The sequence below is a fragment of the Tupaia chinensis genome, unplaced genomic scaffold, assembly GCF_000334495.1.
Source record: "Tupaia chinensis unplaced genomic scaffold, TupChi_1.0 Scaffold000196_1, whole genome shotgun sequence".
Taxonomy (NCBI): domain Eukaryota; kingdom Metazoa; phylum Chordata; class Mammalia; order Scandentia; family Tupaiidae; genus Tupaia; species Tupaia belangeri.
In genome coordinates, this window is record NW_006159671.1 from 2,862,084 (window position 1) to 2,882,271 (window position 20,188).

General features: G+C 42.5%; 1 protein-coding gene and 1 long non-coding RNA gene across 5 annotated transcripts in view; one reads left to right on the forward strand and one right to left on the reverse strand.

The window, feature by feature from the left end:
- The window catches only part of LOC102497089 (uncharacterized), a 31,303-nt gene extending 25,885 nt beyond the window's left edge, over positions 1 to 5,418 (reverse strand). For 2 of the 4 annotated variants that reach the window (XR_001370259.2, XR_001370260.2), the window contains exon 1: positions 5,169 to 5,418. This is a non-coding gene — a long non-coding RNA (uncharacterized LOC102497089). The remainder of the gene's footprint in view (positions 1 to 5,168) is intronic. The other 2 variants (XR_334303.3, XR_001370258.2) reach the window with 2 other exon arrangements.
- Positions 1 to 20,188, forward strand: part of GAS2 (growth arrest specific 2) — a 136,266-nt gene that overhangs the window by 100,242 nt on the left and 15,836 nt on the right. The window lies entirely within an intron of this gene.

A 20,188-nucleotide genomic window follows, 5' to 3' on the forward strand; every position in this document is an offset into this window, starting at 1 on the left:
AAGGAGCAAAAAAAGAAACTAAAAATTTGAAAGTGATTTTTTAAATCGAAATTACTTCCCTGACTCAGAAGAAGATTTGGGGAAGAGTGGTAATGCATAGCTGAAAAGATTTCTGAGGTCAAGTGATAGCGCACTGTCATCTTGCACCTTGATCAAGTTATGTAAAATCTCTGCGACTCATCTGTAATGTGAATTATAATCATGCTAAGTTTTAGAAGGCCAATTATTCATTTGCTCAGCAGATAGTCCATGAATTCTTTTTTAGTTCCTGGGAATAGAGTGATAAGACAAGATTCTTTTTAAGTAAGCAAACACACAAGGTAATTTGGGGTTCTGACACCCATTAGAAAGAACTGCTGTGGGAGAAGAGTGGAAAATGGCAGAGGGTTAGACAGGAGGAAATCGAGAAAAAAAGAAAGAAGTAAAATAGTTAAACAGAAAATAGAAAATTATCTGTTGACTATAGTAAGTATGGTAATATCTCTGATCCGGCCAATATGCAGTGTATTCTGAATAGGGAAACTCATTTTGTATGCCGTAATGATACACAGTGAATGTAAAATAAATAAATTTCAAAAAATTTTTAAAAATGAAGGAAACATTGAATGCAATGTAGAGCCACGGGGTTCAGGAGGCTTTACTTTGGGTTAAAAGATCTGAACATGCCTTCTTCACGGAGTTGATATTAGAAGTCAAACCTAAGCAATAAGAAGGAGGCCGACTTGAGAAGAAGAAAGCCGTTTAAAGGAGACAGGAAAGGCGAATGCATAGCTTAGCTATTTGACGAGCATCGTAGCAGAATGTTTAATATTTGAACAGTCTTGCAACATGGAACCAATTTAGGCACGCATGCCCGCCTGCTGTGGCAATAGCTAGTTACCAGTTTGGAGGCAGAAATCCCAGCAGATGTTAAAGGGATGCCTGACCTCCAGTGGTTCTGTGGCTTCCCAGCTTTTTTCTCATACCGTGGAGGGTGTGAAAAGTATGTGCGTGCTCATTTATCCTGTGAAACGCATTCCTGTTTCTCTACGTGGGACTACGGAAAACATTCTGAGAAGGCAGTTTCTGTGAAAGAGAAGCAGTCTGTTTATTTATTTATTTTCGTAAATGAGGAGGATTGAAAACGGAGGGGAACAAGCGTGTTCTGTTGAGAGGGATGACTTGCATATTTTAGTTTGGTCCGTCCTAGTGTGAAACAATCATGCCATTAAGCATTATCTTCCCCCCCCCCTTCTCTGGGGAAAAAAAAAATCTAGAATAAAGGGAATACTTTAATTCTGTGATGTGGGTTGAAATTCGATCTCCTCGCCTACAAGAAAACTCTGGAAAAGCGTTCTGAAATGGTCTTCATGGACCCCAGTCAGCCTTTTCACCTGGTGCCCTTCACTCTAGTTTTGAATAAAACAGGGGAGACAAGAGACTGCAGTGAGAATTTGGGGACCATGCCTACCACTACACCTATATTTGGGGTCTCCCTGTCTTGCTCTAGCCATGTTGGAGTCTTGCTTGATTATAGCAAACCAAACCGGAAGTGGAGGGCTGCAGGATACATTTGTCCTTTGACAGAGGAGAGGTACTCTCCTTTGCCACCCGCACCCCTAATACACACAGGAGCCATCCTGTGGTCCACACTCTAATGTCACCAAGCAACCAAGAGCTGATTGCTCTGTATTCTGAGCTACTCACTGAGGTAGAGTGGTGGAGGGGTGGGTCTCCTAGAAGGCCCTTCAGAGCTAGGCCTGGTGAGAGCTAGACGAAGAGAAACTCAAGGACATTGTGGTGGTTGTCACAGGTCCCAGCCCTGCTGTTGCTGCAGGTCATGTGTAAGTACAGCTGTCGGGTAAGACTGATCAGAATTTTTCACTCGCAAGTTTAATTAAAATTTCTAGCAGGCATCATCTATCATGTCTTTTTTGCAACGTTTTCTTCACAGAGAGAAAAAGCTCAACGCTCATTACCTCTGGCATGATTGTAGTGCCTTGGTTTCTGCAGGGAGAGACCGGTAACCCTTTCTTGGATGTTCTTCAGGAACCTTAATGAAAGCACATCCAACTGCTTGCCTCTGCTTTGAATTAATGATATGTAATAAACTCCCTGAGGTTTAGTATTTAACTGAAGGTAATATAGTACAAAGTCCCAAAATACAATATTAAGATTTTTTTTTTCTTCTACGCAGAAAGCATGTGCACTTATGAGAAAGATACAGAGAGGCGGGAGAGGAAGAAAGCATCTCCCAGTGGGGAGTGGTCATACTGCACCTCCTTCTCCTCCATTTTTCTATCCTGTTGGGATTTGGGGCATGTACACATGTTCCCGGTGTATTTTTCAAGCTGCCAGAGCCAGGATTCAAACCACAGTTGGCCATGTGGGATCTTACTCCCTTAACCACTTGGCTGAGGGACTGGGCCAGTAAATATTTTTTTAAAATAATGTAGCAAAGTAGTTTCCCCTCAGGACATCTAGGTCTATAGGTCTCTTGCTTGTAGAAATAGGAATAGGCTCATTTTGGTATTCAGAAAGCACAGCAGGACAGGAGCTTTCTCTACCAATGGCCAGGGTGCACTGGCCCAAGCAAACATCAGGCTTTAGATCGAATGAGTACACCAGTTGTCCTGTACCCTAATCACTTAGGTCCTATGGAGCACATATTATGTTTTGGATCAATCACTTCTCAGTCTGCTTTGCTGATAAATTGTTTCAGCATGATACTTTCATGTTAATTTCTTTGTTTTAATTTTTTTTTTCATAGTGTGCATGTGCTCTCTGAAGACAGTGAGAGAGAACATGAGAAATCACCCCCTACGGGGCAATGGACACTCCTCAGTCCCTTTTTCTCCCTGGACCTTGGGCATACACGCCCATGCACCCAGTGTGATTTTCAAGGTGCTGAGTCTGGGAGTCGGTCATGTGGGAGGGTAGCACCTTAACCACCACGCTACTTGCTGGCCCTTCAGCATAATATAAAGAAAAAAAAATGCATATTTTGGAATGGACTATAAGCTGGAGCCCTGGTTCTGGTGAGTACATGCACTCTCTGGAAAACGTGTCTCTGGTTTTAAATCTGTATTCCTAAGTTAGTCATTTGCAGATGATTTGCATGTTGTGACATGGCCAGAGAAGGCTCCAGTGAACCCGGCACAGGAAAAATCCTATGGTTAGATTGCAAAGGCATCCTCATTTTTAGAGGAAAAAACAAAAAACAAAAAACATAGGAAACTCCAAAATTCCTCTATTACACTTCAAATTCTCCATCTCAGGGACACTGACTGACGAGGACAGGTTGTTTGACATTGAAGCTCAACCTACTCTGTGGATCACGGTCCCACATGTCACATCATTGCTGAGGGAAGAAGCAAACACACACACAGATCACAGAATTCAGAAAGTACATCCTACAGCCTACCTGGACTAAGCAGGTCCACGGCACAAAGCCTTCGGAGTCCTACCACCTCCTCTTTCACTCTTCCTCCTGGGTGAAGGGGTAGTCTGTCCTCTCTCACATTCCTGCCCTGCTCCCGGACTCACTCTGACATAGCATCCTCATTGGAAATGAGTTTTTCTTACTCCTGACACATTCTCATTGTATCAGAACTGTGCTTAAGCAGGAAGTGCCAGATGGCACTGAATCACCAGCTGCTTAATATTCGAAAACAATATTATATACAGAACGATGTACGTGTTGATTAAAGGACTTTGCTGATGTCTCGAGACTCGGAGAATGCCCCCGTCACCTCCACAGCTGTGCCTTGACGATTCATGTATAGATTCCGAGCTTCTTTAGGGATTCTTGGCTGAGAGCGTCTCCATCTTTACTTCTGTTACTGTATCTGCAGTGCTTGAGTGTTCTGCTCTAAACTCTGCTGTTGGAAGTATGGATGGTACACTGCCCTCATGGAAGGGCTGCTAGAAAACCTTCCTCATGCCCCTCCTTAGAGTGATGAGTCTACAGGAATGTACGTGACCAAAAGCCTGTGGACATACATGACTTTAGTTTTCTGGGGGAATGGCATTGTGATTCTAGAAGATGTCAACATTTTAGCACATTCAGGAATTGTTGTCGTGGTGATCTGCCCTATGAATAATGCATAGTGACCTGACACTGATTCTGAACATGCAGGAGTGTAGTACAAACAAGGCCGTCTTGGTAAGTACCCTAGGTACTTGTTGTTTTTTACAGGGATCTTTGGTTAAAAACAAACCAAAACAAAAAATGACTCTCTCGTTATCTCTTTTCGAAGACAGAGTCTGCTTCTGTGGCAGCCACCTCAGAAATGCTTGCAAGGTTCCTAATTATATCTCTTATTGTGTACAAATAATTATAAAACTTGTCAGAAAGAAAACTTTCATTTTTGAAACCAGATCTACCTTTACATGAGATGAGTTAAAACAAAAGACAAAAACAACTCTGAGAAGAAACTAGTCGAGATGTCCACCATCTATCCTTATTATTTCTAAAATACTTGGCCAGATCGAAACACTGGTAGACATTACAAGAATGACTAGAAGCAGATTTCTCAAGACTAGCCCACAGACCAGCCACGTAGCTCATTGCTTGATAACTCATCCCATGTCCACTCATCTACCTATTTATTAGCAAATGGGTTTTTACCCACTTGTTTATGCAGCAAGAAGTTGTTGCTTATTTTCTATAGGTAAAGATTGGTATTAAACCTAGTAATTTTATATTATCATTATTATTTTTAGAGTGGTTTTTGTTATAGGGCATGTGCTCTTGCCAGAGAGATAGAAACAGAAAGTGAAAAATCAGCCCCCCTCCCCAGGGGGATGGCCATGCCACAGTCCATTCACCTCTGTTCTCCTCTGGGGATTTTGGTCACACACACACATGTGCCTGGTGTAAGATTTTTAAGCCTCTGGGTCCAGGACTCAAACCACAGTTGACTACATGGGAGTCCAGTTATGTAACCATTATGCCATCTGCTGGTCCCAGGATTTGTATTAATAAATTACTTCTCAAGACATTTCTTGAACATTTTGTTGAGGTTCTAGAAGATATTCCATAAGGGAGGACAGAAATGATTCTAACTATCGCCATTAACTTCTGTGAATTTTAGCCTTGCATGGAGATAGTGGAAACAGACAAAAATAGATTTTTGTCTCTGTCCTTAAAATCACAGATGTATCAGAAATGGAGTGGACAGAAATACCTGGGTCGTTGTCAACGTGGTCATCCAAAGTTGCATCTCCTTCATCGCCAGACATCACCTCATGGCTTCTCTAGAGCTATTGGGTATTTTCAGTTTTATCCTAGAACAATTTGTCAAAAAGAAGTGAGAACAGCTTCTTCAACTACTCAAGATCTTTCTGTCTATCATCGTCACTGCCCTCTAGATTCTCAACAATGGCTGCATTCTAGAATGACCCATAGAGCTTGAAGAAAATTACCTGCCATGAGAAACTCTGACGTCCTTAGTCTGGGATGAGGTCTGATAATCCATGTTTTAATGAGTATGTCAGTAATTACTTCTGTTGTCCCCTTTCTTTCTTCTTTCTTTCTTTCTTTCTTTCTTTCTTTCTTTCTTTCTTTCTTTCTTTCTTTCTTTCTTTCTTTCTTTCTCTCTTTCTTTCTTTCTTTCAGAGTTCTTTGCCTTAGGATGTTTATGCTTGCTGGAGAGAGACAGAGAGAGACAGAGATGGTGAGGAGGAATGTGAGAAATCCCCTCCCTGGGGGTTTTGCCCATGCTGCAGTCCCTTCTCTTCCATTCTTCTTGGATCTTGGACATGCGCACACACATACCCGCTGTGATTTTCAAGCCACTGGGCCCAGGTCTCAAACTGCAGTCAGCCATGTGGGAGTCCAGCGATTTAACCACTATGTCATCTGCTGGCTCCCAGAATTCTTTTTCTTTACCACCATGAGAAGGGTATGAGTTATTCTCACAACTGATGTTTTTTGGGCACTTGTGTATGTTTGGTAAGGGAGACTAGAAGGGACAATAGTAAGATAAATTCCTTCTTTCCAAAAGCTCATTACAGTGTGTGATTTTGGCCAAATTACTCACTGTCTCTGATCCGTGGCAACCAAACTGCCCTTCCTCATAAGACTGTGGAAAGTGTTAAATGAGACCAAGTGCTCTATAGAAAGTAACTTTTACTTTTTCATCCTATATCCACCATCATAATCAAATATCTCATGTACATAATGTATATAATTCTATATAATATATGAATTTTTGTGTATATGCATAATTATATGTTCATGATCAGTGTGTATATACATGTATTCGTAATACACACATTTGTTACCGCACATAAAGCATTGTTAGTCTCACACACAGAGACAGTCTGAAGTGAAAAGTAGTTTTATTCTGAAGACAAAAGCATTCTAATAGTTTTCAGACCAGTAAAATAAATGTGAGGTAATGGTGATAAATGTTGGGGGGGAACATGTTTACTTCTTTTGTTCCAATAGAATTTAAATAATGCAGCACTAAATTTTTGTTCAAGGACAAACCCACGCACTTATGTGCTGCTGCCACCTGGTGTCTGAGTTCAACAGCTGCAACTTCGCTGTGGGTTTCCTGGACAGGCGTTCAGGAGTGGAAAACAGCCTGGTCCCTGGTTAGTCCCTTTGAAACAGATGCTGAATGACATCGGGATCTCTCAGTGAAATGTGTTATTCCTCTTCGTTAAGAGTATTATAGTGTAGAGTAGCTGGGCGGCTAGTGGCTAGTGTGGAATGGTTTAGTGGCTTCTTGTGGATCACGTGGCTGGCCTGTCTTTAAGGCCGTGCCTCTGCGGCAGGGAACGGTATAGATTTTAGCTCTCTCTTTCAGCAGGGCACTGCTGCTCGACAAGAAAAGGGAGACAGCCACATCTGCTCTGCTTTCCTCATTATTCTCACAGTGACATGATTGTGCGAGTCTCACATGTTCCCTCACCTTGTGGTAGTAAAAGCAACACTTCAGAGAATGCCCAAGTGACGGGAGAAGCAACGAATTGTGGTTGAGACTGGGAAAATGATTACACTGGGTTTTTTTCCTTTCCATTTTACAAGAAAGGTTGCAGAATGGTTTCATGCGAGCAGTCATACGATACAGTATGGAACAGGGTTTCTCAAACTCAGCACTGTTTACAAATTGGATGAGTTATTTTCTTTTGGAGGGAGGGGTTAGGGCTGTTCTATGTATTAGAAGAATTCTGTAGTACCCTTGGCCTTTACTCAGTAGATGCCAGTGTAGCCGCCTCTGCCCCATTTGTGAGAACCTAAAATAATTCTGGAAATTGCCAAGTGTCTCATGGGATAAGAACCATTGTTTTATATATATATATATACATATATATATATGTATGTATATATGTGCTACAGTAATTACTACATATGAATAAGTGATTTTATATTGTAAAATTAGTCTAGGGTTTGTACTCCTTGAGAATCGAGCTTTTATGCTGCCTAGTGAGATGCCAGAAAACCGAACCGATCCAGTCATTCACTTATGCCCTCATTCATGTACTTGAGAGAAGCGGTATTATATAATTACAAGTAGTTTAAATTTGAATCCCAGCTCAGCTACGGTTTGGGATTAAATATATCAATATTTCCAAGTCACATTTCAGCTGTAAACTAGAGATAGTGATTGTAACTACTTCATGAAACCAGTGTGAAAATAAAATGAGTTTTGCATTCAATGTCCTTAGCACAATGCCTACTAATTAGTAATTGCTGAGTAAGTATTGGTTATTGTTTTACTGGTTACATGTTTGGTATGTTAAATATCGGCTATGTGCCAGAGGCTGTGGCCAGTCACTAGGGAAATGGTGGGAGTTTATCTGTGACTTTTTTTCCAATTTGCTGGAGGACTTGCCAGAGAGAGAGAAAGAAAGCACTCCCCAGGGGAGAAGGCCGTGTCAAAATACACTAAAATCTTAGTGGAAAAAATTGAAATAACAATATATATATATATATATATATACACACACACACATACACACACACATATGTAATTTTTATCATTATTGAAATAGAGTAAAAAGCACAGAGTCCTTTTTTACTGGGATTGACACTAACTTGACACAGATGCTTTTTAGGGGATCAACTTATAGCCAATAGTTAACCTGCTGAAACAGAGAAAGTTCAATGTCCTGGGGGGTATGATGGCCCTACATTAAAAAAATATATGTTGGACTTTATACATTCTTTGAAATTACTGAACAGAAAAGCATTATTTTTCACCTGTGAATTCTGACCAAGTTATGAAATAAGCACTTTGGCCCAACCGCAGCGGTGTGGTGGTGCGTGCTGGAAGCCACATGGATGACAAGAGTTCATCTCTTGGGTCAACCTGTCCATGTTGGGAGCACGCACATGTGCCTGTGATCCCAACCAGCTAGCATGGTTCGAGAAGGATCACTGCATGAGAGTACGTGTCTTTGTCTTGCTATCTCTTATGAAAGAAAGAAACTTAGTAAATAAGGGACACTTTCGATTGAGCACATTAATGATGACAAGGCCTTTCCTAACTTGGCATGACATGAAGGCATGCTCTCAAGAGATGAAACGTTTAGTGAGACAGTTTCCTACTATGTTTCATGTTTTCTCTTCTGTCAGACAGGTTAAGTACACCCTACCCACTCCGTGTGCTATAAATCATGTCAGAGAGGATGGCCTGAGTCCCATGTATAAGTCAGTGGTGTATTCTTTTCTTTATTGAGAGGTTTTTGCTATAGGTCGCGTGCGTTCGCCAGAAAGATAGAGAGAGAGACAGAGAGACAGAAAGCGAGAAGTCACCCCCAGGGGGGATGGCCATGCCGCAATCCCTTCTCCTTCATTCTCCTCTCCAGATCTTGGGCATGCACGCACATGCATCTGGTGTGAGTAAGCCACCAGATCCAGGACTCAAACTGCTGGCAACTACATAGGAGTCTGGCAACATAGCCATTACACCAACTGCTAGTCCTGTCAGTGGTGCATTCTGGGAAGTAAATCTGGTGGGAGATGCGAAGGAAGTTGTTGGAATACTGTGAGGAATACTTGAGCACCGCCGAGCCAGTCGACCTTTAGCCTGGACCACTCCAAACTGGCCCTGCCATGTTTGCTCGTGTGTCCTTTCTATCTAGTCACCACCGTGCAGCTAGAACAAACTTATAAATATGTTGTTTCCCTCCTCACAGTCCCAAAGGGCATTGCATTGAATATAGGGACAAGAGCCCCTTCGTGGTGCTACGAGGGTCCTGCCCAGCTCTCAGGCCCGAGCGATGGCGTCATGCCCTTCGTTCGCTTCACCTTTATCACCACATGCACTTCTGCTGGATCTTCAGTGCACCCGGAGTGCCTCACATTCGGGTCTGAGCCCACTCCGCTCCCGGGGCAGGAACGTTCTTTGCACCTGCTGCTGCCTCTGACTTCCTTGTCAGGTTAGCATGGACTCTCCTTCCAGGTTCAGCACTAAGGAGTCCTTCTCCAGGCAGCCTACTTGGGCTTCCGTGCGCTCTGTGTTCCTTAGACCCATTGGGGTTCCTTTAGTGCATGAACATAAAACTGCAGCCTGTGTCATGACCACCATGCACCGTGAGGTCCAGAGACCAGTTACTGAGGCTGTTGGTGCAGCCACTTGGAGCTCGCGTTGACCACACAGGGCCCCCTCTGCCTTCTCCCTGCTGTCCTTAGAGCAATCACCTCGTTCCATTTCTTCCCTCAGAGTCCCAATACGGCTGCTCATGCCGGAGTCGAAGTGAGTGAGTTTAAGGCAGGAAGCAGTAGGAGTGGTGGTGTCACGGCTTCTTTCCAAACATCTAACCGTGCTGGCCTGTAGAGTTCTGTAGCCACACCCACTGCAAGGAAAGCTACGACAGTTTGTTTTTAGATTTCCTTTTCTCTAGAGTAAAAGCCAAAAGGAAGAGGGAGATTGAGAGCGGCCACCGAGTCCGTGAGCCCAGATGGACTTTTCCACCAGGTTTTCTGATCCCTTGGCTACCTGGACTGGCCCTGAATGGCAGTCGTCACATCTGCATTCACTGGCTTCACTTCTGCTCCCTCATAGACTTCGAAGCTGCGTAAACAGAAGGAGGTGTGAGAGTCACTCCACAGAGTTCGCCTGCAGTTCATATATTATCTGTCGCGTTGTAGTTGCTTAGTAAACATGAGTAAAAAGCACAAAGAGCCTAGTGTTGGCAATATGGATGATAAAATATAGGGTAAGATGCCTTGCTTACAGTTAGTATTTATAAGGGAACTTTGAAAAACTGGAGGAAAAATGGAATCAAAGTCTAAGTTTATTTTGATACAAAAAACAATTGAAATTCAGGCAGAGCTTTCTCATGATATACATTTTCCACAAACTTTGGGAACAGCTCTCGTATCTTTTTTCTTGTTCCTTCTACATAATGTAAGACAGAGAATTAGAATAAAGGAGAATTTCTAAAAATTACATGAGTGATTCAAAGGAAAAACAAATAACCTGAATTGGCTGTAGGAAGGCATGCAAACCATGAACGTGTCCATCAAAGGAGACTTGGGATGGCATTTGACCCGTCAGCAAGGGGAATATATTCTATTTTTAAAAATGACAGTACTCAGGAGACAGCGAGTAACATAGCTGGCTGGTGCTTACATAAGGTAGATCTATACATATATAGGGAAGAAAGCTGAAAGGTTGGTTTCCAGCTATCTTTTAAAGAACCCAGAAGTGCATATCAAAGATTTTTCAGTAAAGGACAGGTTCAGTTTTGTAGCAGTGTGTGCAGAACCCCTGAAAAGAAAGGAAGACAATTAGAAGCAATTATTATCTATTCAGGAAAGAGCTTGGAATTGATCTTTGGTGATGAGAGTAAGAAGTGTGGATTTGATTTGAGAGTTACCGGAAATTAAAGCTTATTAGAACTGGGAACAGCTTACCAGCTGGGGTTGCCTTTTGAGCTTATCGGTCTTGCTTTGAGTCCATTCTGCCCTTCCTTTGTCCAAAGCGACATGTTCTAAGATATTCCTCAAACCTTCCTTTATTCCTAAGATTTCCTTTAGCTCAGTCCCAAGAACAAGCCATTGCAATACTTGGGATTCCGTAGCTAGGTGGTGTGGTACACAGGGCTGGACAAGATTTCAAAATAAGGAGCTAAAACACGATGCTTCAAACGTCATGTCATCTCCTGCAGAGCAAACTCAAAGTCAAAGAAAGAGATATTTGTCTGGTGACTTGGAGGTGAGGGTGCAACAGAAAGATCTTTTCTAGTTTGGGACCAGCAGTTGGCGTAATGGCTATGTTGCTGGACTACCATGTAGTCAACCGTGGTTCAAGTCCTGGACCCGGTGGCTTAAACTCATGCCAGGTGCGTGTGCATGTGTGCCTAAGATCCTGAGAGGAGAATGGAGGAGAAGGGATTGCGGCGTGGTCATCCCCCTTGGGAGGTGAGATTTCTTACTTTCTGTCTCTCTGTCTCGGTCTTTCTGGTGAGCACATATGCCCTATAGCAAAAAAACTCAAAAAAAAAAAAAAAAAGCATACCTGGTTGGTTGAAAATCACACTTGGCACATATGCATGTGTGCCCGAAATTCTGAGAGGATGACGGAGACAGGATTACAGTGTGATCACCTCCCCACCTTGGGGCTGATTTCTCACTTTCCCTCTCTGTCTCTCTCTGTCTCTCTCTGTCTCTTTCTCTGTCTCGGCCAATATGCCTATAACAAAAAAACTAAAAAAAAAAAAAAAAAAAGACTGCTTCTAATTGTCCCTGTCTTTTATCTCAAGATCTACCATTTCCACATTTTCCCCTAAATACTTTAAAAGCCTCTGATCTAATTTCTCTTGCTCCAAGTCTTGACTTCTCTGTGAGTCTAAGAGTCTATGTACTTTAAATCTGGTCGTGACAACTCCTTGCTTAAACCCGTTAATAACCTTCTCTACGCCCTGTGCAGAGGAAAGCTTTCAAGTTCTTCTTACCCCGGGTCACCATGTACCTCACCAGCCCTGTGTTCTACCAGTCTGTCCCCAACCCTCTCACATTTTAGCTGTGTTCCTGGCAAACGACTCATGAAAGACACAGATCATGCCACCTTACATTTTTGTCCATATGCACCTGTTTTTCCCTCCCCTTGGGATGCCTTCTACTATTTCTTTCTGTAGCAAAATCCTACTTTTATTTGGGACTCAGATAATTTACCCCAGGAAACTTTTGCAAAGCTCTTTGTTTCTCAAAGACCAAGGCTGAAGGTATGCGTGCATACCATCTTTTGCAAACCTTTATCAGAACAGGTCCAAAAAAGGTTCATGGAAGATGGTTAACATTCTATTATAAGAAAGAGAACTTTGGGAACTAGCAGTTAGCGTAATGGCTATGTCGCCTGACTCCCATGTATCGACCGCGGTTCGCATCCCAGACCCAGTGACTTAAAACTCTCGCCGGGCGCATGTGCGTGCATGCCCAAGATCCCGAGAGGAGAATGGAGAAGGGATTGCAGCATGACCATCCCCCCTGGGGGGGGGTGATTTCTCGCTTTCTGTCTCTATGTCTCTGTCTGTCTGGCAAGCACATGCACCCTATAGCGAAAAACCTCTCCAAAAAAAAAAAGAGAGAGAGAACTTTAAAATATGGTGCATGTAGAGAGAGAAACTGATGTTGCTTCAGAGTATCAACACATTGGAAATAAAGTGATATAAAAATAGACATCCAAGAAGGAATAAAAATAACATGGGGAGCAGAGATAACAAACCCCAACAAAGGTTAAAAAAAAATTCTGTCAGAAACAAGAGCTATCAGAGATTGAGATAAAGTGGAAGAAAGGAAGATCAGGCAAAATTAAATCTCTACTGAAGACCGTTTTGAGAACCAGAGAGACAGAGGAGGAAGAGGGGATACTGGAATTTCTTGTGAAATGGTGTAAAGCACTAGAAAAGATATAAAGGAGAATTTTCTTAAAAATTAATAAAAATAACCAGGAAGATAGAGGGAAGCTTTGAAGGTGCTGATGTCTTACTTCAAAGACAAAGACCACTGCCAGGTTGAAGCAGGCGGACAGCACACCCAGGCACACAGATCTCAGTGCTGAGATCGCCAAGCCCTAACAGTCATACTTTTGACGAGTACTTTTGAGAAACAAATAGGCCAAAGATGAAATATCCATTCCTAATTTTTTAAAATGGCAGTAACCATATTCTACACTGAAGTGAGAGGACAGGCGTATTAATAGAACATGGAGGCAGTAATGTGATTTAGACATTAATTATGAAATTTTCCTATGTGAGCTGCTAGATTCTCGGGGACTGAGTCAGAAAGTGGCAGGAAGGAGCTTTGAGCAGCCAGGCAAGATGGAAGAACAAAGAAAAGAGGACGTGTAAGACAAAAGGATGGGAGGAACACAGTGGCCGTGAGTTCTCCACAGCCAGCTTTGTGTCCTGGACCTGAACAATAGGGAGACATGGCTTCATGCTGCCAACAGCAATGGCCCTTTGATGAATAAGTCAGGATGGAGCGGTATGTGAGGCCCTGATGTAAACAAATGCATTCTGAAGGTTTAGCCAAACTAGAAATCAAGAGCCAGCAAATAAAACCAGACTTGTCAATGAGCCGTGAACATGGGTGCTCCTTCAGTCCCATAGTGTAGCTTGGGATAAAAAGGACAGGCGAAGGTGTTTGTCAGAAAATCCATGGTTTCTCATAGGCAGGGAGAGAGACAGCTATGCAGGGAAGTCCCTGGGATGTGAGAAGACATCCCTACACACAGAAAAGTGTCAGCTCCTGCAGTGGATTGCTGGGGAGAGAAAACGAAGTGGCCAAGAAACCCCAACAATGAGAATTCCTACAGTGGAGTTTGTCTTAAGAAAATAGACATCACTGGAGAGAGGTGGACTGAGTCAACAAAGAGTGAGTTGTCCCAGTGAGCCACCCAGGACCTGATTAGGCATACGACATCCTTCTACCATACAATGGTTGAAGAGAAAAAGACGTGGCAGTGATGTATACATATTTATAGCAGATGGGATACATTTACATAAGTGGTATCTCCAAACACACGTGTATATAATGCCCCTGTACTTACACTCTCACATACCCACCACACACAGGAAAGACTTTAGCAAATCATGAACAAAACTATGTAAGAGACTATGAAAATATAATTGTGGCAATATAAAAAAGAGAAGATGAACTGGTAAAAAACATTACAGTATAAACTTTGCAAGGATGAGTTTCTAGAACTTTTGGTGGTGAATGTAAACTGAAGAGCAAAGGCAACATGGGAGCTTTGGGAATTGATGTCTGAAAACAGAGTGAGCTTAGCAGCCTTTCCTGGCGAGGCCTCGCCTTGGGCATTAGTTATTAGTTATAAACACCGTTTGTGTCCTGCTTCCTTCGGGGACCTCGGGGTGGCTGTGTGGAACAATAAGCTCTTTCATAACTCAGCGTGTGACCAGCCCTACAGCAAGGGCAGAGGCCCAGTCGTGAATTGTTTCCTTCTTCTGGACTTCGTCTTTGAGGGTGAACAATTTGGAAGTGATCTCCAAGTTTCGCCTACTCATTATGGAAAATGAACGGTGGGATTAGACAGTCAGTAAAAAGATGACTTTTAATGCAGAAGAGGTCCAACTGTCTAAAGGATGCCACACAGATTATAAGTGTATAGAAGATAAAAACAAAGAATGTTTAAAAGACCATACATATACAAGTGAGATTCACCTTTACAAATAGTTCATTTGCTCATGAACTGTTTCAATATCATGAAATTGATCTGGTCATAAAGGTTTTAAAAGAATTTTTCCCTTAGTATAGTTGGGACTGAGAATGATTTAAAAATAGAATGAAAGAAGAACACTTTGTCTCTGTGTCTCAAGGAAGGTGTTGGAGCTAATTAGGATGATAGGAAATACAGTGATCAGGCAATGAAAAGTTTGGAGAAATAATAGAAAAGAAAGCAGCAACAAGAAGTTGTGATCTTGGAAAGAAGTTTCTGGAAGAGAAATATTGAAGTTTGTAAGCATTCCAGGGTCAGAAACATAGAAAAGATACTAAAACAAATAGGAAATAATACAAATAACAAAGCTTTGAGTTTCTAAATTAATGTCATGGTCTTATCTAAGGATATTATGATAACTTTGTTTGGTGATGGGAGAAAAACAAATAATCTATAATAGGACAATAATTTGAAAAGAAACAGAATAAAATTAAATGGCAAGAAAGGATTTTATAACATAAAGTACTATTAAAATGCTAGAGAATAGATAGATAGCTAGATTGTGCCTAAGGTTTGAAAACTGTTCCATTATTTGCTATTTCTGAATTATGTTAAGTATCATTCATTTTATAGGGATTTCAGGTAAAATTAGATTGCTCTATAGCAAATTATATGAAAGACTGCAAGCTCGTCTACAAAAAGCTTTCATAGTAATATATCATTTTCTTGGTTTAAAAAAAAAAAAATTCCCTGGATCAGCTTTCTGGCCTGGTAGTTAAAGGAGCCAGATCTAGCATAGCTAATCACAGTTTGAATCCCTGGCCTAGCAGCTTAAAAAACATGCTTGGTGCATGTGTGTGCATGCCCCAAATTCCAACAGGATGAGAAAATGAGGATGATATTGCTGGGTGACCACATCCATCAGAGGGAGCTTTCTCCTTCTCCCCTCTCTTCTCTCCCCCTCTCTCTCCCTCTCCCTCTCTCTCCCTCTCCCTCCCTCTCTCTCTCTCTCAGAAGCACATGCATCTTCTTACAATTTAATTATTTTTTCTTATTTTGGACATTTTGAAAATTCTGTTTTCCCCATTTGCTTCTGTTTTTTTAAGTAAGAGCCAGGTATTTGAATGTATATTTTTCAAGGAAATCTGTGTATATGGCTAGTTAAATGGTGCTGTAAGACAGGGTCACAAAGAGAACGTGTTCATCCCTTTTCACCCCTTCATACTTTCTTTCTCCTGCGTTTTCCCCAGAGGCAGCTATTATCGCCTGCTTTGTCTGCGGCTTCTTGTAATTATCTCCAAGTTTCTAAATTGTGTAACTTCATTGCCCTGTCTTAGTTGTTACATTTTATACATTTTCCATGGTATACTTACAAACCCAGTGGAGCAAGAGTAGAAAGAGGATGATTTAACCTTTGAGGTGTCTTTTCCACCCACGGGTATGTGTTCTGTCTCCTTTGCTTTCGGTGTCATTAGTCATGCCACAGTAGGGGTCAATTGCTCTTTAATATTTACTTTATAATGATCATGGAAATATTGTAGCATACTGTGGTAACTTTTCCTTTTTTGTAACTATTCCTATTTTCCTTACTGTCAAAGTGTTTCATTGTGTTACCTTAAGCGCTTAAGAAAGCCTTAACAGACCCCCTTGCATAATGGTAAAACTCATCACAATACACACACCAGCTGATGTATCAGTTTCATTTAACTCTTCTACCTGTCTACCCCTCCTCGGGTCTGTCTTACACTGTTAACCTGAGGTGTCCTTAGTGCTCTTCTGTTGGATCCCCTGTTTCCTGGATAACAGTTGTCTATGAATCTTTTTCTTTCTTTCTTCTTTTCTTTCTCCTCTTCATTCTTTCTTTCTTTTTCTTTCTTTCTCTTTCTTCCTTCCTTCCTTCCTTCCTTCCTTCCTTCCTTCCTTCCTTCCTTCCTTCCTTCCTCCCTCCCTCCTTCCTTCCTTCCTCCCTCCCTTCCTTCTTTCCTTTCTTCCTCTCTCTCTCTCTCTCTCTCCCCTTCTTCTTTCTCTCTTTCTCTCTTTCTTTCTATTTGCTATAGGGCTGATGCATTCACCTGGAGAGAGGGCTGATGCATTCACCTGGAGAGAGACACAGAGAGAGGAAAAGTGAGAAATCACTCCCCTTCCCCCTCAGGGAGATGGATGCCCATGCTACGATCCCTTCTCCTCCATTCTTCTCTTGGGATCTTTGACCAGTACATGTGCCCAGTGTGGTTTTCAAGCCACCAGGTCCAGGACTCAGACCTCAGAATCAGCCATGTGGGATTGAGCTGCTTTGACCTCCATACCACCTGCTGGCCTGATCACTCCTTTTTTATTCAAGCTCCTCCTGAGGAAATGGTTAAACATTTATTCTTCCAACATATATCTCTCCAACGTCAAAGCCATGTTGTCGGAACTGAGGATCTATCAGGGACCAAAGTAGATGATGCCTGACTCTCCCGAGGATTACACGTGTACCTGTGTACATGTGTGTACCCATGTGTGTGTACATGTGTGTGTGTGTGTGGTGGGTTGCCAGATAAAATACACATTCTTCATTCATATTAGAATTTCACATAAACAACAACACTTTCTAGTTTGAGCTTATTCCAGACACTGGAGGGGAGATATTATACTAAGAAGGTATTCATTGTTCTTCTTCAATTCAGATGCAGTTGTGGGCCTTGCATTTTTATGTGTTAAATTTGGCAATCTTAGTTAAACAAGAGTGCATAAAGAACAGAATCCTCTAGCAGAGAAATAAATATTGGGTTGTCAGAAAAGTCACGATGTGTTTTTCCATGTTTTCCTATGCAAAAAATGGACCATGACTTTCCCAACGACCCAATAGCTTGTTAGAGGAGGAGAAGTGCCATCCGGGGTCGGGAAGGAGCAGCAGGGCAGGGGACTGCGAGTCGGAGTGCCAGCGGGAGCCATTGCCATTTCAAAAGAATGCTTGGGCCAACCTCATTAAGCAGATGAGCTATGGGGCAGAGCATGAAGAGGGAGGACATTAGGTATCTGGGAGATGATTCTAGAAGGAAGGAGCCCCAAGTGCAGCACCAGGAATGGGCCTCAGTGTCAGAGAAACGGGAGACCAACATGGCTGTCACAGGCATGGGAGGGGAGCAGTCATGAGATGTGGGTCCCGTAGGAATGTTAAGCTCTCGGGGGAGATCTGTGGTTCACTGTCCCAGAGAAATGGTGGGTGGGTGTACAGGGTTTTGAACAAAGAGCATGACATAACTTGTTTTTTAACTTTTATTTTTTTTTTTAATTTGTCAGAGGGCACGTGTGCTTGCTAGAGAGAAAGGGAGAGAGTGCCCCCAGGGGGGCATGGTCACTCTGCAGTTTCTTATCCTCTCTCTCTCCACTCTATTGGGATTTCGGGCCTACATGCACACGCATGTGCCTGGCATGTTTTCAAGGTGCTGGGGCCGGGATTATGAATGATGTCAACCATGTGGGATCCAGTTCTTGTTACCTAGGCTACGGGGTCAGCTGGAGATGATGTGTTTTAAGGAGACCCTCCTTTGCTCCATTGAGGGGCAGAGACTGAGTCGGAAGACACTTAGCAAGCTATCAAAGTAATCCAGTTAAAGCGAGGGGTCCTTGGGCCGAGGAGACAGCAGCAGAAGTGGTGAGAACACATTGGGTTCTGGAAGTATTCTTCCTTTCACATTTTACTGCAAAAACTTTTAAACATACCGAGAAGTTAGTACCCATAAAACCACCATCTGGATTCTCCAATGAGCATGTTATGCATTTTGCTTTTTCATATATCTCTCAGTCTCTCCATCCCACCCCGGAATGTCTCTGACTCAGTTCTGTGGGGAGGAAGCTTCTGTCCCCTGCTGTGAGGATATAGTCACCCACTGGAAAAGGACAGTCCCTGCGCAGAAAACCAGGAGGGGAGGGGCATAGCGGACGGGAGCTGACTGTCCTTGAACTGAGTCTTCGCCCTCTGTGCCAGCCTCACGTCTCGCCGATAGAAGTACCCGGTGACTCTCAAACTGCACTTTCTGTCGTTTCAAAGCCTGAGTTGGCTTGCTTCCTATGAAGGCTGTGACTGCAGGCTTTTAGCTCTAGTTCTCTTACCTGTGGGCAGTGACAATTCGTTTGTTTTCTGTCTTCTAAAAATTCTATTACTCAGTGCCAGCGACAGGTGGCATAGTGATTAAGGTGCTGGACTTCTACATAGCCAACCATGATTCGAGTCCCAGACCTGGCAGCTTTCTTTCTCTCTCTCTTTCTCTCTGTCTCTCTCTGGTGAGCACACGTTCCCTACAGCAAATTTAAATAATAATAGTAATAATAAAAGTAAATAAGTAATTCTTTTTTTAAAAAAATTCTATTGCTTTTGTCTGCTATGTTAGCCTCTAATATCCCTTTGTCCTATGGCTTTATAACATTTATTATTATTATTTGAGTGGCACTTTGAAAGAAGACTCGAGTTTTCAGCTGTTCTATAAAAAGCAGAATGTATTTAGTAATACTTAACTTTCCATTTTAATGGACCTATCAATAAACTAAAAGCACAGTAAAATCAGTGACGAAGTAAGAGTTTCCAGAATCTCTGGATTATAGACTTCACTGATACCTTCCAGGACCCAGGAGGATACCAGTTTGGAAACCATTTCTGTGCATGACCATTCAGAAATGGTACACTTTGACTCTCCGGGGAGCTTATTCTCGTCTGTTTGCTGGACTTTGGTATCAGCGATTAGAAGAGATAATGGCATTCAGACTGAGTCAGTTTAGTGGAAGGAGTGGTTTCCTTTGCCCCTTGAAGCCCACCTTCCCCTCCCAAATCTTTGTTGCATCTCAGGAATGGGGGAGTTCTGCTTTCACTCCAGCATAAAGCAGATTCAGATCCTGCTTCCAGACAACCCTTCTCTTTCTGGCACGGATGTTTTCCACCTCGTTGCTTTCACTATGCTGACTGTTCTATAAAATACTCATTCCGACTTTGTTTTTCCTGTCTGAAATGGTGCCATTCGCTGGTAATTAGGCTGCAGGGAAGCCTTCTTAATCTCATTTGGTGCAGCACTGGGAAAATGGAGACCTTACTTAACAGGGAGGTAAGAATTGACAGGCAGTTGGCACTAAGTGCCCTGACACATATTTCCAAACAGATGCAAATGGAGCCCTTCCCAGGGCCGCAGTTACCTGTCATCTGCTAGCTGCTCATCTTACGTTTGTTCTCAGCGACTGAGAGTCTCTGTCTCTGTGATGAGCTTCTGAAGTTAACTTCTACTCCCAGAGGAAAACAAGGGCTGGCCACGAAGTTTTTATCTACCTGGCTCCCAAAGCCAGAATATGTCTAACTCAAAGCCCTGTGTATGCTGGAGGATTCATTCTCACTGTTTAGGACACTGCACTGTTTTACCCTTCGCATGAAGTTTTAGAGCTTTCATTATCCTTAATGTATGACTTATTACTGAGAGCTGTTTATTGCGCGACCAGACATTAGAAGACTAGAGTGCTGTGTGTCATTGAACTATCCACTTGACCACTCTGAGGCTCTATTTCCCCATCCAAATAATGATAACAGTGATCCTAGCCTG